This window comes from Nilaparvata lugens, chromosome 5 (genome assembly GCF_014356525.2).
Source record: "Nilaparvata lugens isolate BPH chromosome 5, ASM1435652v1, whole genome shotgun sequence".
NCBI lineage: Eukaryota > Metazoa > Arthropoda > Insecta > Hemiptera > Delphacidae > Nilaparvata > Nilaparvata lugens.
Window position 1 is genome coordinate 4,580,122 of NC_052508.1, and position 12,550 is coordinate 4,592,671.

Here is a 12,550-nt window from a genome sequence, read left to right on the forward strand (position 1 = left end):
AAATTAGTTGCCAGCCCGGGAATGGAACCCGGTACCTCCCAATTGCTAGTCAGGAATGCTTGCCCTTACACCAAACTGACAATCTCTGGATAGCAGCGCTCATTTTATACGAAGCCGTAGCGGCCAACTAGTTACAGATGGAATTAAATAGAGAATGCATTTATTCAAATGCTTTTATTTAATTTTTGGATAGTAGTTCTCATCGAATTTCCATCTAGCTGTTAGCTCTGTTGTCAATGTCTGCAGTAGCAGAGGTCTTCGGGGTGATTTGCAGCATTTATTTAGGATTTTCGTTCAATAATAATTATATATTTCTATTTCTTCAACTCTTTTTCTATTACTTTTCACCCGATTCAATCATTTCTATAAATGATTCAAAGTCCGGTTTCAGCCTCACAAACATTCTTGTTTCTTGAATCATGCTTAACTAAAATATGCTATCAATTGTTTTCCAATCAATTTGATTAATCTTCCAACTATTCACATAAACCAACAGCCTATATCCTTCAGTTCGCACTTTTCATTTTAAATTTATCAATTTTCTATCAAATTTTCAATTCTGTACAAACTTTATTCTATTCAAATTGAGATTTATGTCAAACTTAAATTTCTAAGTAATAAACTGGATACGAATCGATTGATTATTAGATCTGTGATTAATGCTTTCTCAGGTGAAATTGAAATTGGAAGAACTTTTTTTTTATCGTACACCGTTAGATATTTTCATTTCACTTTTTTCATTTTCTACCGATCTTCTAGATAAGTTCACTCTCCACCTCTCGAGTGGACTAAATCCTCTCAACATTTAAAAGACGCGAAAGCACAAGCTAAATATGACGGATAGCTCTCACGACTAAAATAAGATGAACTCATAGAAATGAACGACTTTCTGAGTAATTACCTGATAATTTTCATGTGGTTTGATCATCGCAATATGGTGATTGGTAACTGGTGATAGGGTATGAACATGACGGTTTAAACTCGGTTTAAACCTAAAATAGTTATTTGTGCAACTAGTGCGCAAAGTGACAGTTTGCTGCACCGAAAGAAACGTTTACGCCCGAGCCGTAGGCGAGGGCGGAATGGTTTCTTGAGTGCAGCAGAGGAACTTTGCGCACGTATTTCACATTAAGTTTTTCCTACAGTTACCATTGAATATGAAAAGTGGGTAATTATGGGTAAAATTGCCTGAAATGCATCAAATGTTTTTCTGTATAATTTTATTATTGATAAAAACCCTAATCCTAAAATCCTAAAGTCCTCGTTGTCGTTGGTTATAATATAATAGTAGACTAATAATTAGCGCGTTGTGCTTCGTTGCACCTCTGCTCACTATAGCAGCCACAGCAGTCACTGTTACCAACTTCATTTTGATTTTGCTGCACTGTTGCTCCATATAACCTACTAAGTATTTTGCGTTGCCATGTTGCAAATCTGGAGTGCAGGAAAATTTTTCCCGCACTAGAGCGGAAAAGTGATTCTTTGCGTTCTGTAATCAGTGCAGCAATGGACACTTTTCAACGTAACTGTAGGAAAAATAATAAAAATGCAACCATATCCTCATGTAGTGATTGACTAGCGTTAATCTTAATTAATGCATATTGCCACTACCACCTAGATGGTTACATAGGGTGGTTACTGAGTGGGTAGTGTGATATGGCCCTCGATTTATCATATTAATCCTAACCGATTTTCTATAAGACATCGATTGACAGATACTCAACTGACGGAAATAGACCCACAATAAAACCAATCGACAATAAACGTGCATGTCTCGATAACAACACATAACTGTAAGCTGGTTGAGGGAAGCTTGCAATGAAGCAATGAATGCAACTTCCGGAAAGGGTCAATGATCACATGGTGCGAAACGCACGCATGTACACAAACTGGGACGTGACAAATGACGACTGGTCATTGGTTGGAGGACGTGATCACATCGCACAATTGTACACAAGTTCCTAGAGATGAGACGAGAATCGCACAAATAAACTATCAATTGAGGAGGAGCATGATTAACAAACAAGCTGGACATAATATTCATGATGACTCATATAATCTCAAGTTTAATATATCATATTTATCGACAATGAAACTTTTATTTATCAAAATATATTCAAAGTTTTGGGCTCAGCCTATTATATTCTCCCGATCATATCGTTTATTATGGTTCAATTATGATTTCAGACTCTGTTAATAAACGAATTGATGAATAAATAAGGGAACTATTAGTTAAATGGATCATGAACTGTTAATTCCAAATGTGAGATTTAAGCATGTTTGAGCGAATGCTTGTTCAATTTATGAATATTATAAATGATTGACAATGGATGTAAAATGAGAAAATCGAAACATATATTAATTGAAACTTGAGCATATGGCTTGCTACACACACAACGATTTTTGTTCGTACGATATTTTGCCGACCTTATAAATTCTATTAGATTAAACAGATTATTTCAGACAAATGATGTTTGTCAAGTTCCGTTTAATCTGATAGAATTCTTGAGGACGATAAAATATCGTAAGAACAAAAATCGATGTGTGTATGCAAGGCTTAACAGATTGGGAGGGTATAGGCATAGAGAAACGATAGCATAAGTAGATATCCCATGGTATAGGACGTTTATGTCGCAACTTTTACTGTTATCCCAAGCCGATAGTTCACGTATTTCTTTCCTATGCAGCTGTGTGGCGCTGGTAGTCTCTGAAATTGTGCCGTTCATACACTATCGCCCCAACAAAACAGGGAAAATTGACAATAGTCGACAGTAATCGGCTTGCGATAACAGTAAAAGTTGCGACATAAATTCCCTATACCATGGGATATCTTCTTACGCTATTGTTTCTCTATGGTATAGGTATCACGTGGAACATTTCCTCATAGATAAGGAGTAGAACATCATGAGTAACCTCATAGAAGGTTTTTTCATTGGTAGTTGCATTATTATTCACAAGATCTTTGGAATCAAATCAATATTGGATGTAGATAGATATTTTAAAAAATTGCAAGCATTGGGTTTAAGAGTGATCAGGAGTAGTTCACAATCATATTTTAGAGTGTATCGTTTTATTCATTTAGTCAATAAAGTCAATAAAGTTTTTTATCGTTTTATTCCTCTAGTATATGAAGTCAAGTTTATCAACATGCATTGATAAGATGTGACAACCCCGTCAAATGTAACAGAAATGCGTCAATTTGCTTCAACTTAATAGTGCTGGTGGTACTTCTAATATCTAATGAATGCATGAGAAGCCCACGCGACTTCAGTGTGCAAATTAATTGAGCAATATTAATAAGAGACAAGTTCGCCGTGAACTTGAGGCTGCATCATCATCATTAGGCCACGGCGTCGCCCAAAATGATTTATTAATCGAATCTGATGCAGATGTGCAAACGTGCCAAGTAATGTTGGCCCAAAACGCAGACATGATATTTACTAGTTGCTGAATTCGAGGCGGAATTATTTCAAAGAGAAGTTGTAATTTAGAGTATTGGGACAGTCCAATCGAAGTCTGGGGAAAGTGTTCACAACGGATCTAATGAACATACCAGCCAAGAGAAAAATACATTTTCCTTTCATTTAACTAATACCAGTATGAGCTATAAAAGATGAGCTATGAAGATTAATATAATTATTTGTGTGGATAATTTGCATACTAGTACTTTACTGTACTTTACATACTATTACTAGTAATTTTGTACTATTTGGTCGCCGGTATCAGAGAGAGGATATAATACAAAATATCCTTATATTTTATCTCTGCTGTTATGTATACTATGTTGAATGGAGTCGAATTGAATTATATTATCATACAATTACACCGGACTAAAAGCCTTATAAGTACCGTACATATATAATCTTTTTTCAATCAGTTTTTTAATCGAATCTAGCTTTATCGTTTATATCAGCAAAATAAAACAAAATATACTACATCACGAAATCATCCTATCAGATATAACTTACAATAGAAGGATACTATTTCTAACAGGTTCAATTTGAACAACAATCCATCAATATAAAATAATGTATCATCAGAACATTGATAATTAAATTGAAACTTTTATGTACACAGCTCATGTCAAAATATTAAGATGATGAGACTGATGTAGAAAATTGTCCTTAACATGTTTAGAAACAAAATAATTACTATTACTATTAAACGAAAATCCAAATGCTGCAAATCACCCCGAAGACTTCTGCTACTGCAAACATTGACAACAGGGTTAACAGCTAGATTAATGAAGTCAAGTTAACTATTCGATAAGAGCCACTATACAAAAATTATTTGACAGCCGGGGAATCCAACCCGGTACCTTCTAATTACTAGTCAGGTATGCTTACCCTAAAATTACTATTCACAAAAGAGCTTCCGCAAAGCCCTTGTCAACTGATTTCTTCATTCTCAATTGGATTGGAATGAGTTTAAGCAGTATTGGCAATTCGAAACTTGGACTCTAAAGTGAACAGTGTGACAACGAGCACTCAACATTGGGAGACATCACTCATCGACTCGAATCAAGCCACCTAGCTTGCTCTCATTCGACCCAAGCAATCTATTCCGTTATTTACATACGGGCAGAAACATTTGTCGCTCTCCAACCCAGTGATGGATGTGATTTAACGACTCCACCACCGCTAATAGATCTCTACTTTCGCTTCTAAAAATACCACTTAATAACTCCGACATTTTTATAAGCGCCCGAAATAAATAAAATCGAATAAACACAGGCTTACTTTCTATTATATGCTTTTCACAACTTCCGTTCTGTGTTTGGAATTATGTACACAGCGTTTAATTCATTGCCACGGATGCTGGGGATGGCTAAAGGCTGAAGAGGCTCGACAACTTCATTTTCAGCATAGCATGGCTGCCATCCAAAAACCGAGCCGACAATATATTATTGTCTTCTCGTCATTCCTCATCCACCTAATAGCTTTGCTTATAGCTCGATTGTTGCTTATATCGATTGTTGCACTTCCCACACTTCTGATAAGTGGGATGTGTGTGTTCAGAGTTCAGTCTCTATCAGGGCTTGACAGTTTCTTGTTTACGATGTCATCAATTGTAGCTACTGAACAATCAATCTAATTCGTTAAGAGATTGATTAATCAAGGAAGGATGAGAAGCTGATCCTGTTCTGGAAGAGAATACTTCGTGATAGGGAAACTTTTCTCAGATCACTAACTAATTGATTAACTAAATTTCAATATTACTTCGTAATGGATGGTCAATATACAGTAATGTTTCGGGAAATTCCATTTTGGAGAATATCGGACAACGAATGTCCAAGTCCCGACCTCCAAGTAGCAGGATCACAGAAACACGCCACACCTCACAGTCAAAGTGAACACTTGGAATTGGAAAGTAAATGAATATCGAGGTCTGGCTAGGGGCTGGTTTTACAGTTTCAGTTTTACAGTCTCACTAATATTAATATGACATAATCACTGACCATTTATCATTATTATGATACAATTTTTCTAGTATATTGAGGGACTTGAACACTTTAAGGACTTCACACTATATTTCATTAACTTGATACTGATTCATTAGCTTGAAATAAATTCACTTGAATAGAATACCTTGAATTTAAGAAAATAGATAACCAGTTTTACCAAGATAATGTAAAATATATAAAAATTAGTTGATTTTCATCGTACATATTCAATTCTTGAACATACATAATTTTTAGGGATAAATTAATCATGGTAAGATAGTTATGATGGTAATCATGGTCTAGATAATAGTATATCAGTACCACAGCTCATTTCAAGTTAATCTTTTAAGACATGAAAGAAATATTATTACAGTGTACAACTGTTATAAGTTATAACAAAAATAATTTTCAGTTTTTGATAAACCGGCCGTAACGTACGATTTAAATGAAACTCAAAGACTCTATACATTCGACTTGAAAAAACTTGAGAAATTATGTTGAGTTTAAAGAAAACGACTATTTCGTTCATAAGCCACGCCGAATTTACTTTGTTTTGAAATAGAAAGCAGATGAAGTTTCTGAACCCAGTGACCTGTGTTTCAATTTCGAAGATTTCCCATAAAAAAGCTGTATGGTGAATGTGTTGCTGGTCCCATTCGATTGTGAACACTTTTGAAAGCATTTTGTAGAAACACTCCCTAAATCACAAACCTTGTAATTTATCGGCTCGGGCCTCAGGGGAACAATAATGGCCGCTTGTAACAACCCGATGAGCCTCCAAAATTATAAGTCGTTAGCTTTTATTGAGTTGCTAAGATGTTTAGAGGCTGAGATGGGCCACCACCGATGCCAACTTCTCTTTCAAATCTGACGACACACTCCAAATTTTCTTAGTCATTTTCCACTTGAACAACATTAGAACGTAGTAGTTTTCCATCGACCAATCATATTTACACAGAAACACTCAGTAAAATAATACGGTTTTTTGAGTGCGATATAGGGTGGATAAGCGGATAGACGTAAGAACTTGGACAAACTTTGTGTAGTTTATTGGGAAATAGGATAGGTTGAAACAACAAATAGATGAGATTCGTCGGATTACGAATTTAGGAAGTTTCAAAGTATTATGACTTGATTGATTGAATGATTGATTTGCAGCATTTACTAAAAACATAGGAGGGCGAGGTTAGGGCGCAGCTGGTCCTCTCTTACACTCAACCCTCAACTTAACCATAACTTATGGCTTGCGATACATTATGTGGATATACTCTAGTGCATAAGCGCACTGATAAGTGCAACTTATCAAACTACAGGATGTAGATAGAGAAAATAGGAGGATAATGTTGTTTCTATAGTGAGATGCACTTAATACTGTCATAATTCATTGATGAATAACATCAATTTTGAGTATGGACTGTCGATTGAATAAAGGTTAATAAAATCTGGGGATATATACTGCAATTTGTTAAATCCACTATTACATTTCTTTTGGTTGAAAGGGATTTCTGCCTTGGTTACTGGGAATTGGAATGGAATGAATTTGTATTATCTTAGTTATAACAATTCATCATGTTACTTTTCCTGATTATTTCTGTTAATATCATAACATCATACTCTAAACGATGAGTGAAATTTCTTTCTACAATAGTATACCATATTAATCGACTTTACTACACACTAGAGACCCTCTTTCTCTTTTGACTAGTTCCAAGATCATCAAATTCCACTATTATTTGATGTTATAATCTACACAAACCTGAAGTATACATGAATTGTGATTCGGGTTCTTGAGCTGTAATTTCTCAGTGGAGGAATTCTACCTCGGTGACCATGAAGGGAGAAAGACTTCAAAGAAAACCATATCCACAAATTTGTCTTGATATTGAGGGTTTTATGTTCATAAAGTGAGGCTACAACAGGTCGAATTCAAAGAGTAGCATATCCTATAAACGCAAAGGATCCTCAAACACAACAATCATTAAATCAAGTCTCCTATTTTTCGCTTCTCTCAGAACCCACAGAGGATTAGAAAACGTCCTACACTCGATTTCGAAAAGCTGTTCCGCCATTCTAAACTCAAGAATAATAATCAAATTAGGTGGCCATTCACAAAACACGATTTCGATTCTATTTTCATTCAGCTTTTGGAACGTACTCACTACTTCACTACTGTTTCGAAAATCTACTTCGTGCCTTCTGCACAGCCATGCTAACTCACGTTAATTCATTTTGACGCGGGTCAACAGCTGTTTATTATTCCACTGTTGCTTTCTCTCCATCACTAAAACCGCGTCCCGTCATAACTGCAGGAGATGGGTTTGTGCTACCAATAGGATTACACCATGAATTTATTACCCATTCATAAAATCATTCTAATACCATCATCCTTTGGGTTTGATGGGTTTCATATTGATAGTTTTGGTTAGGTTGTTTACCCTCACAGTGATACTGTACCACACAATAATAAAAAACAACAGATTTATTCAATAATCAATAAATAGATCAGTATCGATTCGATAGGGGACAAATCTGAATACAAGGAGTTATGAGTTCTACAAGCACGGTTTTTTCATTCACAAACAGTTCTACAAGCACGGTTTTTTCATTCACAAACCGTTCTCAAAGCACGGTTTTCGTTATCCTAAAAAAACAGGCCTAGCTGATCTTTCAAGCTTCCAAGAACTACACCCTTCAAGACCTGAGTACGAGCTTCGAATACCTATCCACTAAACATTCAGCAATAGTAATTCTGAAAAAAGGTGAAAATACCTTTTCCTATTTGAAATACTTTTCTCTATTGCACCAGACATTCAGTTATTCTTGCACAAGTACTGGAGTGATGAGAATGGTTTTGAACGTAATATTCCCGGACTACTTATTTTCTAGTGTTGAGCCTAGCCTGCTCATTAATCTATTATTAAACTGACGTTTGCAAACAGCATAGAGACCGTTATCGAATTTAAAGCCACAACAACAATCGTTAATGTACTTGGACGTAAATCATGAAGATGAGAGAAATAGAAGAGAAGAAGGTCAAAACAGATACTGAAAGAAGAAACAGAGGGACAGGCTGAAAACGATATGGAGCGGAAAATAAGGAGATTAGGGAGGTGAGTAAAGAGGAAGAAGAGAAAGTAAGAAGAGGGAAAAAGAAAAACGGCATGCCAAAGAAGAATAAGATGAGGTGAAGCAGAATATTGATTGATTGATTTACATTCGAAGAAGAATATACAGAACAAGCAGAAGAGTAAGGCAATGTAAAATAAGATATGAATAACACATTTGAGCAATTGGAGAAACGAGAAGGGGAGACAAGGCTGGAGCTGAAGAAGAAAAAAGGAAATGAGAAAGAAAATAGACAGACCAACTTTGTTGTTGAACAGAAGTAGAAGATGGAGAAACATATGAAGACGAAAATGAAAAATAGCATACAAGGAAAGGAGAGGAGAGAAAGAAAAGTAGCAGTAGAAAAGGTGGATGGAAAAAACTAAAATAAGATACAGAAGAAAAGGAAAGGAGGAGAGGGAAAGGGCCAGGCAAAAAAGGAGGAAGAAGGAAAAAGAAAAGATGATCCTGATGTTAAAAGAGAGTGTAAGAGAAAGAACAGAACAAAAAAAACAGAAAACTAAAGAAGCATCAGGCCGAAGAAGAAGGAGAATATATTGAAGTAGACGGAGAAGTTCAACAAGAGAGATAAGAGGATGATAAACCATAGACACAACGACCATATCAAACACTGATTGCCCGTTTTCTTTGATGTGAGTGCAATGCGGACTTGCACAATAGAATTCGGAGAGACGACATGTCGGTCGCGCAGCAGACAAACTGAAAAAGTCACTTGGAAACATTTCAAAACTGCTTCATCATCTCTATCGACTTTCGGCCGCAAATACCGTACAATTATCGCAACGCTGCTCACGCATATTTCTACATTCGAATACCGAACTCATGTAGTGTGGACAACATCTAAAATCGGACAATTGCAGCCAAATTGGAATGCACCAGTCCACGTTCTCATGACTAATGGCACCAAACTATCACTGGATTGATAGTTTCTTCAGATTTGGTGCCAAATGTCTTCCCTGGGACCTGTTGCATAGCATTTCGACTTGTACAAATCAAAAAGATTTACCAACGATTCAAAATCTACAAAGGCTGAGGAATTCTGTTTGAGAGCTAGTAAAATCGTGAGTTTCTAAATAATGAGTGAAATTTCTTTCTACAATAGTATACCATATTAATCGACTTTACTACACACTAGAGACCCTCTTTCTCTTTTGACTAGTTCCAAGATCATCAAATTCCACTATTATTTGATGTTATAATCTACACAAACCTGAAGTATACATGAATTGTGATTCGGGTTCTTGAGCTGTAATTTCTCAGTGGAGGAATTCTACCTCGGTGACCATGAAGGGAGAAAGACTTCAAAGAAAACCATATCCACAAATTTGTCTTGATATTGAGGGTTTTATGTTCATAAAGTGAGGCTACAACAGGTCGAATTCAAAGAGTAGCATATCCTATAAACGCAAAGGATCCTCAAACACAACAATCATTAAATCAAGTCTCCTATTTTTCGCTTCTCTCAGAACCCACAGAGGATTAGAAAACGTCCTACACTCGATTTCGAAAAGCTGTTCCGCCATTCTAAACTCAAGAATAATAATCAAATTAGGTGGCCATTCACAAAACACGATTTCGATTCTATTTTCATTCAGCTTTTGGAACGTACTCACTACTTCACTACTGTTTCGAAAATCTACTTCGTGCCTTCTGCACAGCCATGCTAACTCACGTTAATTCATTTTGACGCGGGTCAACAGCTGTTTATTATTCCACTGTTGCTCTCTCTCCATCACTAAAACCGAGTCCCGTCATAACTGCAGGAGATGGGTTTGTGCTACCAATAGGATTACACCATGAATTTATTACCCATTCATAAAATCATTCTAATACCATCATCCTTTGGGTTTGATGGGTTTCATATTGATAGTTTTGGTTAGGTTGTTTACCCTCACAGTGATAATGTACCACACAATAATAAAAAACAACAGATTTATTCAATAATCAATAAATAGATCAGTATCGATTCGATAGGGGACAAATCTGAATACAAGGAGTTATGAGTTCTACAAGCACGGATTTTTCATTCACAAACAGTTCTACAAGCACGGTTTTTTCATTCACAAACCGTTCTCAAAGCACGGTTTTCGTTATCCTAAAAAAACAGGCCTAGCTGATCTTTCAAGCTTCCAAGAACTACACCCTTCAAGACCTGAGTACGAGCTTCGAATACCTATCCACTAAACATTCAGCAATAGTAATTCTGAAAAAAGGTGAAAATACCTTTTCCTATTTGAAATACTTTTCTCTATTGCACCAGACATTCAGTTATTCTTGCACAAGTACTGGAGTGATGAGAATGGTTTTGAACGTAATATTCCCGGACTACTTATTTTCTAGTGTTGAGCCTAGCCTGCTCATTAATCTATTATTAAACTGACGTTTGCAAACAGCATAGAGACCGTTATCGAATTTAAAGCCACAACAACAATCGTTAATGTACTTGGACGTAAATCATGAAGATGAGAGAAATAGAAGAGAAGAAGGTCAAAACAGATACTGAAAGAAGAAAACAGAGGGACAGGCTGAAAACGATATGGAGCGGAAAATAAGGAGATTAGGGAGGTGAGTAAAGAGGAAGAAGAGAAAGTAAGAAGAGGGGAAAAAGAAAAACGGCATGCCAAAGAAGAATAAGATGAGGTGAAGCAGAATATTGATTGATTGATTTACATTCGAAGAAGAATATACAGAACAAGCAGAAGAGTAAGGCAATGTAAAATAAGATATGAATAACACATTTGAGCAATTGGAGAAACGAGAAGGGGAGACAAGGCTGGAGCTGAAGAAGAAAAAAGGAAATGAGAAAGAAAATAGACAGACCAACTTTGTTGTTGAACAGAAGTAGAAGATGGAGAAACATATGAAGACGAAAATGAAAAATAGCATACAAGGAAAGGAGAGGAGAGAAAGAAAAGTAGCAGGTAGAAAAGGTGGATGGAAAAAACTAAAAATAAGATACAGAAGAAAAGGAAAGGAGGAGAGGGAAAGGGCCAGGCAAAAAAGGAGGAAGAAGGAAAAAGAAAAGATGATCCTGATGTTAAAAGAGAGTGTAAGAGAAAGAACAGAACAAAAAAAACAGAAAACTAAAGAAGCATCAGGCCGAAGAAGAAGGAGAATATATTGAAGTAGACGGAGAAGTTCAACAAGAGAGATAAGAGGATGATAAACCATAGACACAACGACCATATCAAACACTGATTGCCCGTTTTCTTTGATGTGAGTGCAATGCGGACTTGCACAATAGAATTCGGAGAGACGACATGTCGGTCGCGCAGCAGACAAACTGAAAAAGTCACTTGGAAACATTTCAAAACTGCTTCATCATCTCTATCGACTTTCGGCCGCAAATACCGTACAATTATCGCAACGCTGCTCACGCATATTTCTACATTCGAATACCGAACTCATGTAGTGTGGACAACATCTAAAATCGGACAATTGCAGCCAAATTGGAATGCACCAGTCCACGTTCTCATGACTAATGGCACCAAACTATCACTGGATTGATAGTTTCTTCAGATTTGGTGCCAAATGTCTTCCCTGGGACCTGTTGCATAGCATTTCGACTTGTACAAATCAAAAAGATTTACCAACGATTCAAAATCTACAAAGGCTGAGGAATTCTGTTTGAGAGCTAGTAAAATCGTGAGTTTCTAAATAATTTGAGGAATTTCTTGAAACTAGATGAACCTTATAATTTATGAGAAAACCCCTGATTCAACTTGACGCCTTTGGCCTTCCACTAATGAACCTTCAAAAAATAACCTCAAATCCTTCAATTATCACCAGATAGCATATTTTCAATTTTCAGGGGATATTTGATTGGAAAGCTGGCCAAAGATATGTGCGATCGTATATGAAGAGCTGACGCATATTTAGAAACCTTATCCAAAGATATGCAGGCCTAAAGAGGCCATAGATACATCTTTGTCAACATATAGAGCATCGCTCTGGAGTACAAAATCATACATCAACAAAGTT

The 12,550-nt window shown here is 36.2% G+C and overlaps 1 protein-coding gene across 4 annotated transcripts in view; it reads right to left on the reverse strand.

The window, feature by feature from the left end:
• LOC111044788 (myocardin-related transcription factor A) overlaps positions 1-12,550 on the reverse strand; it is a 178,984-nt gene that overhangs the window by 43,704 nt on the left and 122,730 nt on the right. The window lies entirely within an intron of this gene.